At 38.5% G+C, this 18,623-nt stretch overlaps 1 protein-coding gene across 1 annotated transcript in view; it reads left to right on the forward strand.

Moving 5' to 3' along the window:
• Positions 1 to 13,638: 13,638 nt before the first annotated feature.
• Positions 13,639 to 18,623, forward strand: part of RALB (RAS like proto-oncogene B) — a 47,722-nt gene continuing 42,737 nt past the window's right edge. The window contains exon 1 of the mRNA XM_066553208.1: positions 13,639 to 13,654. The gene's annotated coding sequence lies outside the window, so the exon portion shown is untranslated. The remainder of the gene's footprint in view (positions 13,655 to 18,623) is intronic.

Here is an 18,623-nt window from a genome sequence, read left to right on the forward strand (position 1 = left end):
GTCTTTTCTAGTCTGATCAAATATGAACAGTGTGAAGGTTTCACTAAATTTAGACACCCCCCAATCATTTTTTTTTTTTTTCCTGAGTAGAAAGCCCCAGCAAAGGTGTCAGAAAATGTAAATTGTGATTGTGTCCATATCCCACCTTGGCTCAAAGCTTCTCTTGCCAGCAAGTCATTAATCCTGTTGCTGCAACTGCCCACTGCAGCCTTTTGCACTGACAGAGCACTTGCATTCCAAGAAGATAATTTCCTTTCCCTGTACAGGAGTCAGCAGTAAAAATTTATCTAGGAGAAAGCAGCTTAGCTAAGAAAAGACTAGAAAAATATTTGTTCTTTTTTACTGGTCAAACGTGAGGAAACTGTATTGATCCCTTAGACACCAAGTAATATCTCTGTTTCTGATAATAAGCATTTGGGTTCTGCTTTTTTTGAAGGGAGGACTTATTTTTTCTGATTTTCTTTTTCTTCTTACATTTTTTTTCTGATTTTGAAAAATTAATTGTGGATTGCAGCATGGGTTTAATGAACAGAAAAATAATCAAACTGCTTTGAAAATGTCTGAGGATACTTTTTTTTTTTTGTTATTGACTTAACTGCTGTGGAATTAAGACAAGTAAATTACTCATTGTTTCATTCCACCACATATCCATAATATGATGATGGCTACAAAGCACACAAAGAGCTGATTTACCAGTCTCACTTTCTGGGTCTCAAAGCAATTGTACCACACAAAATTCATAAGTCAAATCGCATTAATTTTAGTCCTGGAGAATAAGTCTCATTTTCAGCATTTGAGTCTTTATTCTTCAGTGCAAAATGTTTGTGTATGTTTTTTTCCCACACTTGTTAATATTTCACACAATTTTGAATATTACTACTTTGGCTAGACCAATTCTAGGTAAAATAGTTTATTTGTACTAATTTAGTGTATACTTTTCATTCTTGAACAGAGTGAAATGTGAAGTAGAAGTGATCATAAAAATGTGAAATTCTCAGTTTTATGTGCACCCCACTGATCTTTTTCAGAAGTTAGAGGGAGAAACTCTACTGTTGTTTTGCTCTTAGGAGCAGCCTGAACATTCAGCTGCCTGAACATTCAACTGCAAAAGATGCATCAAAATGGAATTTTTCCTAGAAAGAAAAGTATTGTTTTTCCTGTTTCTGCACCTCCTAAAGAGACCTGGCAGAAAGGGCTGCTCATTGGGATTGCAAGTATTTAACAGCAATGGTGCCTCCACAACCCCAGATAACTCAGTTCCTGTTCAGAAGTAAGATGCCTATAATGCTAATGGGAACATTGTATGAAATTATTTAATCTGTGGGCAATCGGGCCAAACAAATCCATGAATCATTCGCAATCATTCCTACACATCTGCATTGCAAGAGATACAGTTAAGTACAAAGGAAAACATTACAGATGGGGGGAGGGTAAAACAGAGAATAAGGTAGATCAGTACAACTGGCATGAAATACATGGGGTCCTAACCAGAATTTATTTTTTTGGCTACAAGCCAAGTCCAAAAAATAAGTGGTTAGAGCAGAATTTGAGCTCCTAAGTCTAAAACTGAGATAGTGGAAAAACCCCAGTGAGCTGTGTCTGACCTTGCATCACGCCTAGATTCCCAAACCACGTTTCCTGTTTATACAGGAGCAATATTCTGCTGTATAGAGCCTCTCTGTGTGCCTAGATCTGCACCAGTTCAACAGGGCTGAGCAGCTTGGCACTCTTTCATATCTCAGCTCAATCAGGAACTAAAAGCTTTGTGTTGCTTTGTTCAGTTCCCCAGAGAGGCTCAGTTCAAGAGGTAATCCTCAAACCTCTCTAAAGGATGCCAAACAGACTGAGTCTTGACAACTGGAGCTGTACCTGTTCCCTCTAAAAGACATTTCTGTGATCTACTAGAGCAGGTAAAGCATTTATCCAGGAAGTGGAAGGTCTGAGTTCAGGGCCTGTTCTTTGCAGATCAGAGGTACCAGTAGCCATATTGATGTCTGGGTAAGTATTCACATGAAACCAGCCTCAAAGCTTGATCACTCACAGTCTCAGCTCCATCCCCTGCACAGGGCACTCCAGAGCAGGTGATGAAGCTCTGTACAAGGATGCTTAAATGAGCACTGGTGTGTTCCTCTCAGATCTGACTAATGCCATGCCAGCAGAGGGGGCTGAAAAGTAGCTGAGAGGGTGGTGGTAGTACCTCTGAATATAGCTGTGCCAGGGGCCTCCCCCTTCAGCATGTTCCTGCTGTTAAGGAAGCAAAAATCTACATACATCTAAACTATTTCAATATGGAAAGCTGATTTTTTTTTTAAAGAGATAAGTTATCAATTTTTAACAGAAATGTTCCTCTCAGCCTAGCAATAGCTACTCAGGAGTTTGAATTTGCAGCTAACAGGTTGGTAGATATAAGCAGCACTGGCTGCTGGTCAACTCTCTGGGAATGCCTTCAGTGAATACAGGTTTGGAAATTACCACTGGATGGCAATCTTGTGCCACAGAGGCTGTAACCACCTGTGATTTTATTTGGCTGCAAACATAGATGTTTTTTAAAGGCTTCCACTTCTTCCAAACACCATCATAGAGGTACTCCATGTAAGGCATTTAGTTTAATTTAGAGTTGCACCAGCATAGCTGGGACAAGAATATGAACCAGATGTTGAGAAGTGATATTTTGACTGCTAATTCAATTATTAAAGTTTTGAACCATTTATGAGACATAAATACAAGGAGCAAGAGTAGAGGCTCTGGCCATGAAAGACCAAGAGCACCCAGTATCATACTCTGTTATTACAATCTACACTAAATTCTAATCACTGACCTTTAATGCCTGGTTACAAGCAAGTGATTTTGCCCTTAATACTGCTGTATTATACACAGTATTTAAAGGTACAAAAAATTTCTACTATGGCTGGCTTAAAACAAGAAGTTATCTGAGTTCTGAAAGTTAACATTTGAAGTCTTTGTTTTAAACTTTCCAGTCTATGTATTTAAAATGTTTGGAGAGTGTTTCAATAATTTCTAATCCCAAATATTATGTTACTATTTTGAAATATTTGAATAATGGCTCATTTTCTTCACATAGCATAATAATTGTGTAAAAGTCAACATTTTTTTTTGAGAAAGTATTTAGGTTTTTTGAAAAGGAATCAATTTTGGACTAAATCTGCATTGTTAAGAAGTGGTGATTTTTTCAGCTCTCTAGTGGAATAGAATCCTATTCCCAATAACTCTTTAGTAAAGATAACCCATTTGGTTTAATGTTCTTTGTGCTTGTTGTGTATCAATGGGGTGTATGGGAGAACACCAGGAAATTACTGCAAGTACATTTGAACATCAGGGAAATATCTTCCTTAAATTTGTGCTTCTGCTCCTTTTCTGTTGGTACTGATGGTGACACCTCTTTCCCATGAAGAGCTTCAGTTCCCCAACCCCAAACTTCACAGTACTCTGAACATGAGGAATATCTGACAAGTTCAAGAACTCCTTCAGTAAAGTCATCTTCCCTACCTTCACTTTCACCAAAACTATCACAAGAGCTGGTAACCAATTTAAGCTGAGGTGTTTTCTATTTTGGGGCTGGTAGCATATCTCTGGTTTCAGCCAGGGAAGGAAGTGCTCAGAGTTTTATCACAGCCAGATCTTGTGATTTACTTGGCATAACTGGAAGAAGGAAACTATGTAAATATGGGCTAAAGCTTGTTCTTGGGAAATGCACAGTTCCATGGACTTGAGATCTTTAATGTATATTTTTGGTTATTCCTTGCTGTCACTTCAGTTCTCTATTTGTAGTACGAGAATAATAATCCACAAATTCTGTGATGCTTGACAGAAGAGTTATTTCCATGGGCTAAACGTACTCAGAGGCAAACCTGTCAGGCTCAGGGTAAGAATGTTTCAGCATGCCTTTCCTTCCCTCCCTGGTTTTTAATTCTAAATTAAGTCAATTCTAAATTACACTCAATTGACTGTAATGGCTGAATAACACAGCAACTTGAATATACTCAGAGAATAGGCTGGAAACTATTGTCTTCTCATATTTCTGCCCTTCTGTCTTTACACTTGATGCTGGGACTTAGAGCATTCCCAGTTGACAGGATAGTCTGCAATTCCAATTCACTTGTGTCTCACCCACTTTGGTGTATGTACCCTTGCCATTAACTGAATAGCTGATAGTTAATTTAATTTTTAAAATCTATTTTGTGGCAATTCCCCAGGTCTGTGTTCTTGTTTGTGGTTTCTATGTATTAGCTATTGTAGGTATTGGTAGTTGAGAGAGATGCTCTTAAAGGAAAGTTACAAGCTCTAGGAAGCATAAGTGGAGAACTGAGATCCAGGGAAATAAAGGGATTTGTCCAAGGTCACATGCAAGTTTTGTGGCACTGTTAATCTACCTGACCTGATTATCTAAGGCATGTAGGCACCACTGCGTATTTAGGTGCATGTATCAGCCCCAGGAATGCTAAACTGGAGAAGTTAGTTTGGGAAAATAAAGGGGGGGGAAAAAAGAATAAAAGGCATGTTTGGCACTACTTGAAGACTTTTCAAGAAATTTCTACTTTCCCATTCTTTGAATACTTTGGAAATACATAAACGCTTGAGATCTGCATTTTAAAATGTTGTTTCAAGCTGGAATAGCATCTGTTAAATGCAGTTAAGAAACATCTGTTTTTCCATTCCTGGAACCCTGAGCTGAGGCAGCCGTTTTCCTGTCAGCTCTGCTGTGGAGCAAAATTGGTTCAATAGGTCATTCTGTTCTCTCCATTTCTTAGCTCTCAGTTTCCTATTAAAAAGATGGCCAACAGCATGAGTAAGCAGGAGGGGAAAGGAGATTCTGTGTAATGTGTGTATTGGCTTGTGGAAAAAAATCCATTTAGCTTCAGACTGAGTTAGATAACTGGTGAGAGCAGAGTTATTAAGCATTGCAATGAACACCAGGGATTATGTGGAGCTGGAAGATTTATTAGCCCACAAATAGTTTATCTTTCATCAGTGGAAATAACAATCTGATATAAATCCCACTGAAACAAAACAACACTTCACACTGATGGGCACTGGGCTCTGGATCTGACCCTCTCTGGTATTGCTGATAGATGGCCTGGTGGAAACCGGTCACCAGTACACAATATATTGGTAGCAACTGTTGTTAACTCTGATCTGTACAGCTCCAGACTGGATGCAGCAATTGGAGGGCCAGCAATGGTTGTATACAACCATCTTTTCAACCATCACTCACTCCAGTGGAGTCAATCTGAGAACAGCTGGGAAGGAGAATCAGAAGAAGAGTTCAAAGGCCTCCTGTAGAGAAGACCAAAAGTATATTTTGTAGGTTTAAGTTCTTACATTCCTAGCTCTCTGTGCTTTGACAATGCCTTGGACAAACAAATACATTGTTGAGAACTGTGTATTTTTTCCCTTCATCTTTTAAGAATAGGATCAAGACTCATAAAGGCATTTAGCTACTTATGCTCCCCCTGAAATAATCAGGCATTAAAAGCATGAATAACATTGAGATTGTGCACCATGATCTGATATTTAATTAGCAATGAAAATCTGTATCATTCAGTCAGTGGCATTAAAATTAGGTAACAAGTACACTGAGTTGGCAGAACCTCCTATATGTATCCTTACTGAAAAATGACAGCACTCCTGTTTTGAAAACAATTGGAAAAGGACATGTTGTGACCTTCTGTCATGAACATTTTGTTAACAAAAAAAAGCCAACAGGCCATTGGAGTCCTGTTTCTTATATGGATATAATTTGGCATCATTCACATTACTTAAAAAGCAAGACTAATCCAGAGGAAGGGTTTCTTCTTTTTTTTCCTTAGATGTGACCTTTCCCTTCCACTTTGTGAATTTAAAATACTGAGGAAGTGAGTCCGAATCGGAGGAAGAGTTTCCAAAACAGAATTGGAGATGCAGCACTTTCTGTGGCAGGGTCTTGAAAAGTGCTGATGGTATAAATTAACTGAGGGGAATCAGGAAACTTGTGAAAGGCAGATAGGGTGCAGGAAGGGAAAAGGGAGTTGAACAACTAGTGGGCAGTTGCAAGCAGCTTCCTGACACCATTTACTTGGTGAAACATTTTGTTTCCTCCAGAGCAGTGTTTGACTTTGCTTTCATCATTGCCAGTGTAAGTCAAATGCTGTTATTTATGTCATGTCTGGCTTACATTGCCAAGCATTCACAGTCTGATACTGACGTGATCATTGCCTCGCTAGACTGGAATTATCTAAATCTACAAGGTGATATGGTCCTTCCAAACCCCAACTAAACTACAGACAAATGTATGGTTTCATTAAATAAGACCTGACTGCCATGAGAGACTATGCTATTTTACTTCATGAATGGCAAAAAAATAATAACATGTGAATATGAATAATGCTATTGTCAATGTGTAGTTTGGGATGGAATGATGGCGGTTTCTGTGATGCCTGGGTTTCTGGTCCATTTTCCTAAATACTATCTTCATCTGCTTTCTTCAGTCTCATCTGATTTTTGTATTTGCCATATATGCACTTTTTTTGTGCAAAAGGGGAGGCTCAGATTGAATATTAGGAATTTCTTCACTGAATGAGTTGTTAAGTTGGAGCAGTTTGTTCAGGGAAGTAGTGGAGTCACCATCCCTGGAAGTGTTCAAAAAACAGGTAGGCATGGCACTTTTTGATGTGGTTTAGTGGGCATGGCCATACTTGTTTGAAGGCTGCACTTGATGATCTTGGAGGCCTTTTCCAACCTTGATGATTCTTGATTTTGTAATTTGTCTTAACACAGTTACTGTTGTTGTCTGTTTGGAGCACCAATATCTGGACCTGCTGTGACTTACAGAATCACACTCGGTGTGATTCAAAGGACCAGCACCTGTTACAGAAAAGTCCTGCCTGATGTGAACACAAACGTGCTTCTGCACTGCTTGAGTTCCACCTGAGTCCTGCTTTTCCTCATGGATTGTCTCCCACCTGGAGCTTTACGTAGGAACGAGGGACATCTAGTGGCTCGACAGAACATGGCAAAAGAAGATGTTCTGCCCCAAAAGGTGCGTTGTTGTGCAAAGAAGACGGTTCAGTGAAAATTAAGCTAAAGACTATCTCAGTAGTTGAAATGTAGTTTCAATATATGTAATTCCTTTAGCTAAGAGTCAAATAATCAGTGATGAATTTTATTTTTGTGTTTCTGTCTTCTTTGAAAAGATGGGCTGGCTTTGAAACTTACACAGGTTAAATGTGTTCAGTACCTAATTTCAGGAGGACAAAACATCCTCTTGCACTAGGAGAAGCTGAGATACAGCATATGTGGATAAGAAACAGAAGCAAATCACACAACACAGTCTTATATATTTTTTGATCCCCTAAATGAACAGATTTATTTTATGCATGGGAATTCATGATGTGATTAATTAGACTTGGTGATACCTAATAGCTTTCAATGACAAGAAATGAATGTGCAAAGCAGTTAAATGGAACTTTTTTCTTTCTCTGCAGTGTGTTTCCTATTTTAATATTAAAATAATGAGTTTCTTTAACAAGCAACCCACTCTGAGACATGTTTTCCTCTCTCCCTTTTGTTCTTATCCTAACCAGTAACTGCTTGTCATCCCAATAGCTTTTATTACAAGAAATGAGGTGCACTTAAGAGAAGCAAAAATATCTGCATTGACTTCTACACTGGTTTTGTATTGTGAGCCCATTTGTGCTAGGTTTGCCATTCTGTCTTTTTCTAGTCTGTACAAAAATCTGGATGAAGTCTATTGTAATGCTCAGACCAGGCAGTGTTTGATCTCTCAACTTGCAATAACTAAAACTGAGAGACCAGTGTCAGGTAGTCAAGGATGTAATCTCTGAATGTGTCTTGTTCCCATCCTAACCCCACAAGAAAAACCAAATTCCACTGATGCAGACAGAGCTGGAGTATTTTGGCTGGGGCATATGACTAAAGAAGGCAGCCTACATATAAAGAGGGAGGCTTCTCTGCAAATGAGAGCAAATCATTGCCAAATATTAAGACAGATAATCTTCAGAGAGCATCAGGAGGCATTCTGTCTCACCTGAAATGCTGATAAAACCTGGAAGCCATGGGAGTGAGAGTAGACTGAGAAAAGACGAATGACTTGTTATTTTGCGAAAATGTGTAACGTGGGAAATTTTTTAAAAGAGTAAGGAGTGATGATTAAGAAAATCCTTTGCAAACCAAGAGGATTTTGTCTTCCCTTTCCCCTCTGAACAGACTAAACTAGAAGCTTGTAGGCATTGGTAGTTAAGCTAAGGAAGTCGTGAATAAGTAAGCAAATGGCTCTCCCAGCCCAGTTCCATGTGGAGCCCCTCTGAAGACCCTCTGCTAGGGGTCAGGGAGGTTTCTCAGTCTGTGTGTGTGCCATTAAAACGATACAGGAATAGTTATTTTAAAGTTATTCAGCTCGCATTAGAAGCTTGGAACACAGAAACTGGGTCCAGTGGTTCGGGCTGGTGTTGCTGGGGGTGGTTATTGGTTATTGTTTCATCAAGATACACTGGAAGCAGGAACTTTATTAATGTCCTACAGTTAATGAGTAGTGGAGAGAATATGGCAGCAGAATGATCTTATTAAGATTAATGAAAATATTTCTTTACAGTGGGGTATTAGCAGGCTTTGTTTATGTGATTTAATCTGCAGGTTTTAAACTCCTGAAGTTTTAGGTGAACTAAGAGGCACAAAGTTATGTTGTTGAGGTCCCATTTATCTCCAGATTTCTTTCAACAACAGTTCATTGTAGAGAGAAGTTGCCATGAAGAGAGCTTTGAAAGATTTCTGTTTGAATCTCTAGTGAAGGCTACATTAGGATGTGGCCCTGGATATACCATGTTGCTGGCAACATTCAAACTAGTATTAGGAACATGTGAGCTGGAGTTGGTTTAGCTGGCAAGTAATTCTTTCTGTTTCAGAAACTTCTGGGAAAGAATGGCAAAGCCAAGGTACACCTGACTATATATATGATCTATCCTGATGCAAGTGTTGTCAATGACCAGAATGAAGAAAAAGAAGCAGACTGGCTTTTTAACAAATATTTTTTAAATGCAAACTTCTTAAATCTCTACTTACCTTTACCACTGTGAGACGCTGGTTACCACATTACTACTTTACTGATGAAAGTAAATAGGGCAGTGCAAAATGCTTGCAAATAGGGCAGTGCAAAATGAACCTACAGTTACCTGAGTTTTAGAGAGAATAATTTTCCTTGTGAAAAGATCTAGGAAAAATTAATAGCCCTGTACTGACCTCGGATGAGGTGAAAAGAACATGTTTTGGGGAAAGGTTGGAGTATGCCTTGGACAGATTTTGAGCAGAAAGGGTAAATGGGAGAGCCGAGACCCACTACCTGACATCCTTCACATGTAAACTCTGTTACAGTACTGGAAATCAGCCTAGCACTCCTCTGTTCTTACTTCTGTTGATGCTGAAGTGCCAACAGCAAAAAAGCTGTGACTGCTCCATTCAGCCTTCAACCCCCACTGCCCTGGTGCTTTGCCCCTGGCCCTGTGCAGGCATGGGTACATATTTACTGACTAATACAGGCACACACAAATTTCCATTGACTAATCTTCCTCTAGCAGGGTGAGTCATCACATTGGAAAGGTTGTTTCTGCTTGTTCTTTGTTCAGATTGAATCCAGTCAGAGTTCCAAAAAGGCCAGGCCAGTACCTTCAACACCTATGACCATCTCTGCTCTCCCATGGTAACGGAGGGATGCTTTGAAGGATGTCTGTAGCTTCAAGATTTCTGAAGGGAAAGATCTTCTTTGGAAACTACTTTGAAAGGAGCTGGCAAAGTTCCTGGTAAGAACTTAGCCTTTTCTCCATCTGTCAAAACAAGGCATAATCCTTCCCTGCTTCACAACAGTCTTGGGAGGAATCATCAGTTAACATGTTTAAATCACTAAAAGTGATTTCCTATTATAAATCACCTAGGCTTCAGTTCTTATGAACACAAACTCATCTCACCCTTCTTAAAGATCTTCTCCCTCTTTTCACACATCTGTATTCTTCTTTGCATTCTGCTATTGCAAAGTGCAATAGCTGCTAGCACTGCTTTTATACACCTGAGAGCAGTTTTAACAATCACACTGTATTTTCCTGAACAATTAAATACTCAGCAAAAGAAAATAATTCTTCTTCAATTTCTGTTCTCCTTTTTATCAGTATTGGAAAATGCTTCCTACCTAATATTGCTGACTACTAAAATTTCTCATTACTGCTCCAACTCCTTGGTATTGTTATGAAGAAGAATATCTGCATATATCTATAAAGCATTTTTTAGTCCAGCAGTCTTTAAGAGAATTAACTGTGATTGAAACTGGAGTTATCTATAAAGAGTGCCCCTGTAGTGCCCCTGTATTAATATTATGTGTTGCCTATGTTTGCATGCTGCAGGACCTGTAGTTCTTTCTTCAAAAAGACAACTTTCTCTAGAACAGAACAGCAGCAGACCAAAAGATCAGCACTGTTTAAAATGTGAAGTACTATCCAACTGGAATTGCACAGGGTGCCAGGAGAGCAAAATGCTCTGGAAGCTCCTGCAATCAACTTCATGCCAGAACTGGCAAGATATTTTTAGTTATGACACACTCTTGAAGATTTATTTAGGGTTGTGAGAGGTACCCAAATCTGGGGGTGGTGACCACTTCAGTTATGGTCCTGCCTCGTCATCATCCAAGTTCTCCTCCCACACATGACCTTGCCTGACCTGTGAAGCAGTCCTTGCTTTTCTCTCTCACTGCCATGATTCCTTTTACTCCTGCTCATCAGTGTCTCTCCTACTATAAATGTTAAATCTTGGCTTTTCCTCATTTCCCCATGCTATAAATCCCTTCCACCTCTTTCCCAAGCTCAAAACTTCTTCCCTATCCAGGTTTTCTACCAGATGCTGTATGTTAGCATAAGGAAACCTCCCATCCTTATATGTGTTACACTTCATATGGACTTCACAGTGAGGGTGGTCAAACCCTTAAACAGGATGCCCAGGGAGACTGGAATGTTCACCCTTGGAGATATTCACACCTAGACCAGGCAAAGTGCTAAGCAACCTGGCCTAACTTTGAAGCTCTGTTTTTAGCAGGTAAAGGATGAGGTTATCTCCAGTGATTCCTTTTAATCAAAATTATTTCATAATTCTAACTAAATCTTGAAGAAAAAGAGGAAGAAGGAGAATACAAGAATCTAAGAAAAATATGGTTTTCTGGCAAGAAGCAAAAGGAATGCAACAAAACAAAACAGAGCTGTGCACAGTTATCCTGCTTCTCATGCTCACACTGGAGTAACTCAGGATGCAATCAGAGAGATGCTAAAATCTGCAGAGAACCAAGAAGAGAATGAACACCAACATGTCTGTGGTTAACCAAGGCTTACTTCATCTGTTTGACCTCAAAGCCTGGTTAGAACTCAGTGTGTTGTCTTCAGAATATTCTCCTCTGAAATATTCCAAGGCACCATCTGTTTTATTTGCTGCAGATTCAGAGTAGGAGAATGATGCAGGCAGTACCCACCTCCTCAGAGCTTGGGCTGAGCAGTGACCTGGGTGCTGCAGCCAGATGTTCACTGGAGATTAACCCCTTTGGGGCTGCAGAGGAGTAGGAGAACACCAGAGGTGCCCCTGCCCCCTTCATGGCAAACAACAGTTCCAGCTCTCTTGTCTTATGAACAATTCAAAGGTATGGTTTGCAGTCCAGGGTGTGAATACATGAAATGTCCAAATCAAATCCAGACCTGTGACAATTGTTTGCTCTTTTAGGAAATCTCAGATCCAGGTGATCACCTCTTTAGGTTTCCTAGTACTAGTAAAAATCAAGGTGAGAGCAGAGAAACAAAATACACACGTAAACTCTGTCACAGTTTTTTTAGAAGGACTTCCCAAATTGTACAAAAATTAATGTATTAGTGATCTCAAATCACAGTCTTCCAACTCATAAACAATTTGAGAAGTCATTGCCCTCAGATCCTTCATTCCAGAGTACAAGTAGTTAAACAGTCCCCAGAATCTTTATGAAGAAAATGGTTCTGTGCTCTGGTTTATTTTACTACTGCTGCTGGTTTATTTGGGAGATGCATCACCACCGGATAAACGAGCATTGATAATACCAGCATCTGTTTAATAAATAATATGTTATAAAGTATTGTTCTCTTACCCTCTTAAATAGAACAAGTTCCTGAAATTGAAAATCCACTAACAAAAGGTACAAATAGAACAAGAAATCTGGCAGCAAAATATTTCTTCTTTAACAATAGAGCTGCAAGAGCAACACCCTGTTGTGCAGTTCAGTACAAGTCCTGACAAATACTGAAATGTAGAATGCCTGATCCCTAAACTGATTTAATATGATAAGTTTAATATGATATGATGTCCTCAAAATCCCAGCCATTTAACTAAAAGCCAATACATTTATGAAAATTATTATAAACTGTAATATCACTCACAGGTGGCGTTAATGTTGAGTCTGGGATGAGTTGCATAAACAAAAATCACTGGAAATTTTTAATACAAAAAGAAGAAATTTGAAAGCCAAGCACAATGACCACCATAACAGAGAATGTAGCAATTCCTAACACAGCATTAAAATGTTGCTTGCTTGAAATCTGGGCTAAATTTTTCTATGAGTGTGTTTTATGGGATTATAATAGAAACAAAATTATCCTGACAACTTGAAAGAAAAATGAGTGTCTTGGTAGATGAATTCATAAAGCTGGAAAGGACAAAGAAGCTTCCAGGCATGCAAATGCTGCTTCAGATCTGAAGTAAAAACAGAAAAAGCTAAATCCAGGTAAAGAACAATTGTGCTGAGTTAGGACATCTACTTTGCTTCAAATGCTTATTAATTTCTTTTTTAAAAGCTGTAGACAATGACCTGGTAAGTACATTTATAATAATATATCCCTGCAAATAATTTCTGAAGCAGACTTGCAATTAGAAGAGGTCTGAGGAGTAAAACTTAACCTGGCAAATCTGCACAAAATCACATTGACTTTTCATAAGAATTAAAATCCTGTTTGCTTACATTGCTTTAGAAAATATTAATTGGATTCCTGAATCACTTAGATGCTTTAGAAGATTTTACTTTTGCTGAGAAAGGCAATGAACAAGTCAGGATACTGGCAAGGAGTGGATACACGTGGGTCCCTGTTGCTTACACAGACCCAGCTGTGTTGGGCCTGGGTATATTTGCCTCATCAGAGCCGGCAACAAGCTCAAAGCTTGAGCTCTGACAGAGGCAGCAGCAAGCATTGCTCTGAGGTGGCTCAGTTGTAATGGGTCTCCTAGGCTAGTCCTACTAATGATGAAAACATAGTTTTCTAACTTTGTAATTTTTATTTATTGAAATGTTTCACTGGAAAAGGTAGGAGATGAATTTAAAAAGTAATTTTCTCTTATTGGCCATTCAGGATTTTTAAGCTGTTACTTTTTAAATTATCTACAACAGTTTCCTTGTTTTTAGAATGAGTGCATGATATCATATCCTGAGCCCTTCCCTTTTCTTGTAACTTTCTGAGGTACTAGGAGGCATCCAGCTACAGTCATCATGAGAATTGGCCTGTGAAACTGCAGTGAAGCTCCTTCTGCCACCTCCTGCCTCCCTGATTCCTACTCCTGAAGAAACTGCTGCTCTAGGACAAAGGATCCTTTAAGCACAGTGAGTATCAGCTGAGAAAGCAACCAATTTATCTAGCTTGTAAAGTTGCATCAGAGAGCAATCACTGCTCTGTGTGCTTACATTTCTGTGTAGATTGGGACACAAAAGTAAAATCAAAACTTGCTGTCATTATTTGATACTGAAGTGGAGAAGGGAGTTCCCTGGCCCAGCTGGAGTGAGAAAAGGAACAGCAGTGACATGGGAGGATCTCAGGGTGCAGAGATTGGATTAAAGGTGTGGGCTAGGTGTAGAAAAGCTACATGTATTGTGCCAGGCAACATACCTATTTGCTGTGGGTGGACAGAGAGACAGGAAAAAAACAGCTGCTAAAATGTATGTGCAAGTAGCTGTGCCCAAGCACATGGTACTGTATTAATGCTGGATGACAAGCGCCTCTTGTTTATTCTTAATCTGGTTTCATATAAGGAATGTAGTAGTACTAGCTAGTAATAAGCAAAATAAAAGGAGAATAAAAGAAAGAGTTGTCTTCAGTAATCTTCACTCATCCCTAAAGCATGCAGGTCAAGTACACATTCACAGTGAGTCATTGACTCTTTTTAGTATAACTATAACCTCTGGTGGTGTTACTGCTGCATTTTTCCATCTTCATCTGTAGCTCTGAAATGTGGAGCTGAAGGTTCTGCTACCATGGGTGGAGAGCCTAAGGTTTTGTCTAGATGTCTCTGGCATGATAATTTAGTAGAAAATAGGTAAATATATAAATAATAAATTTATGATCATGATTTCTTATTATATTTAATATTTGTATAAGTAAGGTAGTATGATCCATGTTTCACAGCATAAAAAATGTTATAATGAAAGTAAATAAATGACATGCATTTATATCTACCAAATGAACTTGTAGAACTCCTTTATTAACCTAGAAAGTTGCTTTTAAAAGGATAGAGCATCTGAATTTTCCTGTGTCTGTTGTCCTCATAGAATACCAAGCACTTCATTCCAAGGTTGTAAAAGACTTATGACCATGTTTTACATAAAGGCCTCGATCTAGGATTAGCTGAAAGCAACAGAAAGCAGCAGTGATATTTCTGTGAAGGCTTAAGATAACAATAACTGTCTTCAAAAAAAGTCCTTGGTGATGTGAGCAATTATAGAGGAAACACATAACCTCTGCATATGTCATTGGTGACATTACTTTGTGTTTTTACTTTGCTCACTGTGGTTTTGATGAGCTCCTTCATGGGGTCACAGCACAGTGTTAGTAAAAAGCATTGCTTTTTGTTGTCTGCTAAACTGCACTGTGAGGTAATAACTCCTCTTTAGTTAAAAAATTGCGGATGTAGTTAGTTTTATGATCGATCAAACCTGATATTTTCTATAACACAGCCATGATAAGAGTAGCAGGAGGCTAAAGATGGGCTGTGTGCTGCTCAGCCTCATTAGCATGGAGATTGCTGTACCAGAGATGACCACTGGAACACCTCCTCCAGGCTTCTGCCTCCCACAGTGACCTGATCCAGCTCAGTCCAGAGAGATCAGCTGTCAAATAGGCTTCACAGGTCATGTTTTACATGCCTTCCAATTAGTACTTTTACATGTCTACTGGTTAATAATTGTCTTGTACCTTGCAACATGACAGATTTGTAACTCTTTCATTTAATAGAATATCACAGTGGATGTTCATGTTTCCATAGAAATGTTTGTTTCTTGAATTCTCTGAGATCTTGGTTCCAACAAAGTTGTGTGGCCATGAGTTGAGTAAAAATTCTATTTTAGAAAAAACATTTATTTCCTTTCTCTGGATTTAAATCACTGCCATTCATTTCCATTGGATATAAACTTGCTTATACATCATAGAAAAAACTCAACTTAGCATTTCGATTGTGTGATCTACTGAAGAATAATATATTTTTATTTCTACTTATAGTTTGGTCTGTCTAGTTTGTGACAATGATTTTTTTCAACTTATAAACTTATTTCAAGGGCTTGACTCACAGTTTTAGAGTTCTAGAATATGTGATGTAGTCAGGCCACCTGGTTGGCCGCTTGCCCTAGATGAAGCCATGCTGAATATCTCAAATCTCCTCCCTGTCCCACATGTCCTTTCCTGATTTCTTACACCTGGGTATTGAGAGCTCTTGCACTCTATGGAAAATGTCCAGGTCTGCCAGCTCTGTTTTGCTCCTTTTTCTCTGAGGATGGTTTATTGGGGGCTCCTTTTGCTAACTCCTTGAAGAGCTGGAAATTTTTTTCGCTTTACTAGAATTCAGGGGCCTGACTTTACTCTTGACCTAACTCATATCCCTGGGGACTGGAAAGTCCACCAATGTGTGATCACAGCAGCCCAGGGTGCTGCCAATATTGATCTCACCAATTAGCTCACTTGTGTTGCTGACTAACAGGTCCAGTAGTTAATTACGTTGTTGTCATGCTTTAGAAATCCAAAGAAAAGAATGAATCAAATGAAAGAGATGTGTATTTTCCTTTACAGAAACTATCTGATTCTGCTCTTGTATCCTGTTTTTATACATCTTCAAAAATAAATTTTCCAGCACCTTGCCTTTAAGACATGTTAGGTGCATAGCAAATGTTTAATTAAGTAATCCCACACAGCACTTGTGAGGCAGGCTCCTTCATTTTACAGGTGAGACAGAGTGAGGCAGTAAATTAAGTGACTTGCTTAATATCACACAGTGAGTCAGTGCTAATGCTGAAAATAGACTTTGTCTTCTGGTTCTTTTCCCTGTATTTTAATCATCAAAGTAGACTCAACTCTAAAGTTGAATAAACTCCTTAGTCTATTAAAATAATAGTTCTAAATTTTACTTAATGTTTTAATCACCTAAGCAGTACTGAAATATTTACAAAAGTTTTCCTTGCTTAGGACCTTTTTGTCTTTCTTGTTCAGATTTTGCTTCAGGTTATTAGCTCAATATGTTTTGTTTACAGTGATCCTGAACTTCAAAAATATAATCTAGCGAATCTCGACAAAAAAAAAAAGGAATGCACTTTAAAAATGCACTTAAAACTCAGAGCAATCTCCTTCAGTCAATATTACTTTCCTCATACTCTTGTGAGTATAGGGCTGTTCCACTCAATAATAGCCATAGCTTTAATTAATGGAGCATGCTGAACTTACTGGCCCACAGAAAGCAAAAGATTGACTGCTGGTTATACTGTCATGACTAAATGAAAATGTATCCTGAAGCACAAAAGAGCAAACAGCATGTTAAGAAATATGTGCTTAGAAGTGCAGTACAGAACTACATGCTGGGTCATCTCTGAATAAACTGGTAGAGAAAGAGATGCCATCCTTGCAGACCTGTTTAAATTAACAGTACCCATATTCAGGCTAATGAAATGCTCCTGCAGTTTTAGAGCTTTCCTGAGCATGGTCCACAGATTTGTTTATGCTGATAGGACATATATAATTTTTTTCCAATCCTTGCCATGTTACTTGTTTAATAGTGTTCTTCAGCATAGGATAGAATAAATGGCCCAGAAAATATGTACTTAGGTATAAGACTTAGAGAGGCTCAGGAAAGAGGAATGAGGGAATGATATTACTGTGGCTTGCTTCCTATTAAACCTGAGTTCAGACATAGCTGTCTGTTACACAGCCTTATACAATACTTTGTATCATACAATATTTTTAGTGTGGGTGAGACAAGCAGCAAAGGATGTGGTCAGCTCCAACATTTTTGTCAAGGCTTTTGCCACATGTAACGAATTTACATTTTACATTGTGATGTAGGCAGCCTTACAACTTAATTGAAATTTAACAACAAAATACCTTAAAAATTCAACTGCTTCATTGCTGAATGAAGCAGTTGCAAATTGAAGCACTGCTGCAAATAAAGCAAATTGAAGCATTGCTGCAAATAAAGCTCCTAGGTGGCAGAATCAGTCAGTAAGCATTGGCATGCTATATTTATAGAAACAACTCTAAAGTAATTTAACATGTTGTACTTGTAAAGAAGATTGTCACATCTTGCCTACTGAATTACAGGCTAGACAGAATGTTTCAGGTAAGATGCTAAGGAGAGATGTTCCAATAAGGACATTCTGTTTCCTCTTTGGGGTCAATACTTCCAGTTTACCGTGTAGTTTTCCTTTGGGGTTTATCTTCTTAAAATGTTAACTATGAGCATATTTTGCACTTTGCCACTTGGGCTGTCTAATCAGTGATCAGCTGTCCAAGATCCATCAAAGTACCACTCCAGCTTTGCTTTCTGTTTTTGCCAGAGAGTAAGAGGTTTTTCTCAGAGATTTCAGCAAATATCCTGAAGCCAAGTGATGAGCTGTTTGCAAGACAGCGCTGTGTCTGTGTACCGCTATCAGGGACAGAGATGCTGCCTTTCAAAGGGTTTTTGAAAAGCAGGCAGGAGTTGTTCAGTACAAATTGGGCAAAGATAGTTTTGTGACTTTTATAGACTTTGAAACCAAACCCAAAAAAGCAGTACAAATAACTGATTTTTTTTGCTAGCTCTTCATTTATGTCTCCTTTTATCTGTAGTTCCTACTATTAACCCGTTAAGTGAAATGGTAATAGTGTTTGAGAAGTTGAAAACTTTAATCAAACATTAGGCAATATTTAAAAAAAAAACAGGGTTCAAAATAAAATGCCCAGGTGTTCTCTTCCTGACTGGGAATAGGGGAAAGAATCTGGTCTGTGTGTCTGACCAAAACTAGCCAAACCAGTAGAAATTAAATACATGAACATTCAGTTCATGGGTAGAGATTCATTTTCATTAACAGTTCAGCTAATAAGTATGAAAATGAGTCAGTGTGAGAAAAGCATTACTTGTGGATAATCTGAATGAGAATGGGGGATGCATAATACACTATCACATTTGAGAGGAGTTCTGACAAAATATGGGCCTTGAATTTTGGATGCAAAGAGTTATACTTGCTTCATCTATTATTGAAGAGAATAGATACAAGCCAGCTTCTATAATTAAGTAGATACTGTGCTTTTTTACATAATTAACATTATTTAAGATCCTGC

This window comes from Molothrus aeneus, chromosome 7 (genome assembly GCF_037042795.1).
Source record: "Molothrus aeneus isolate 106 chromosome 7, BPBGC_Maene_1.0, whole genome shotgun sequence".
Classification (NCBI taxonomy): domain Eukaryota; kingdom Metazoa; phylum Chordata; class Aves; order Passeriformes; family Icteridae; genus Molothrus; species Molothrus aeneus.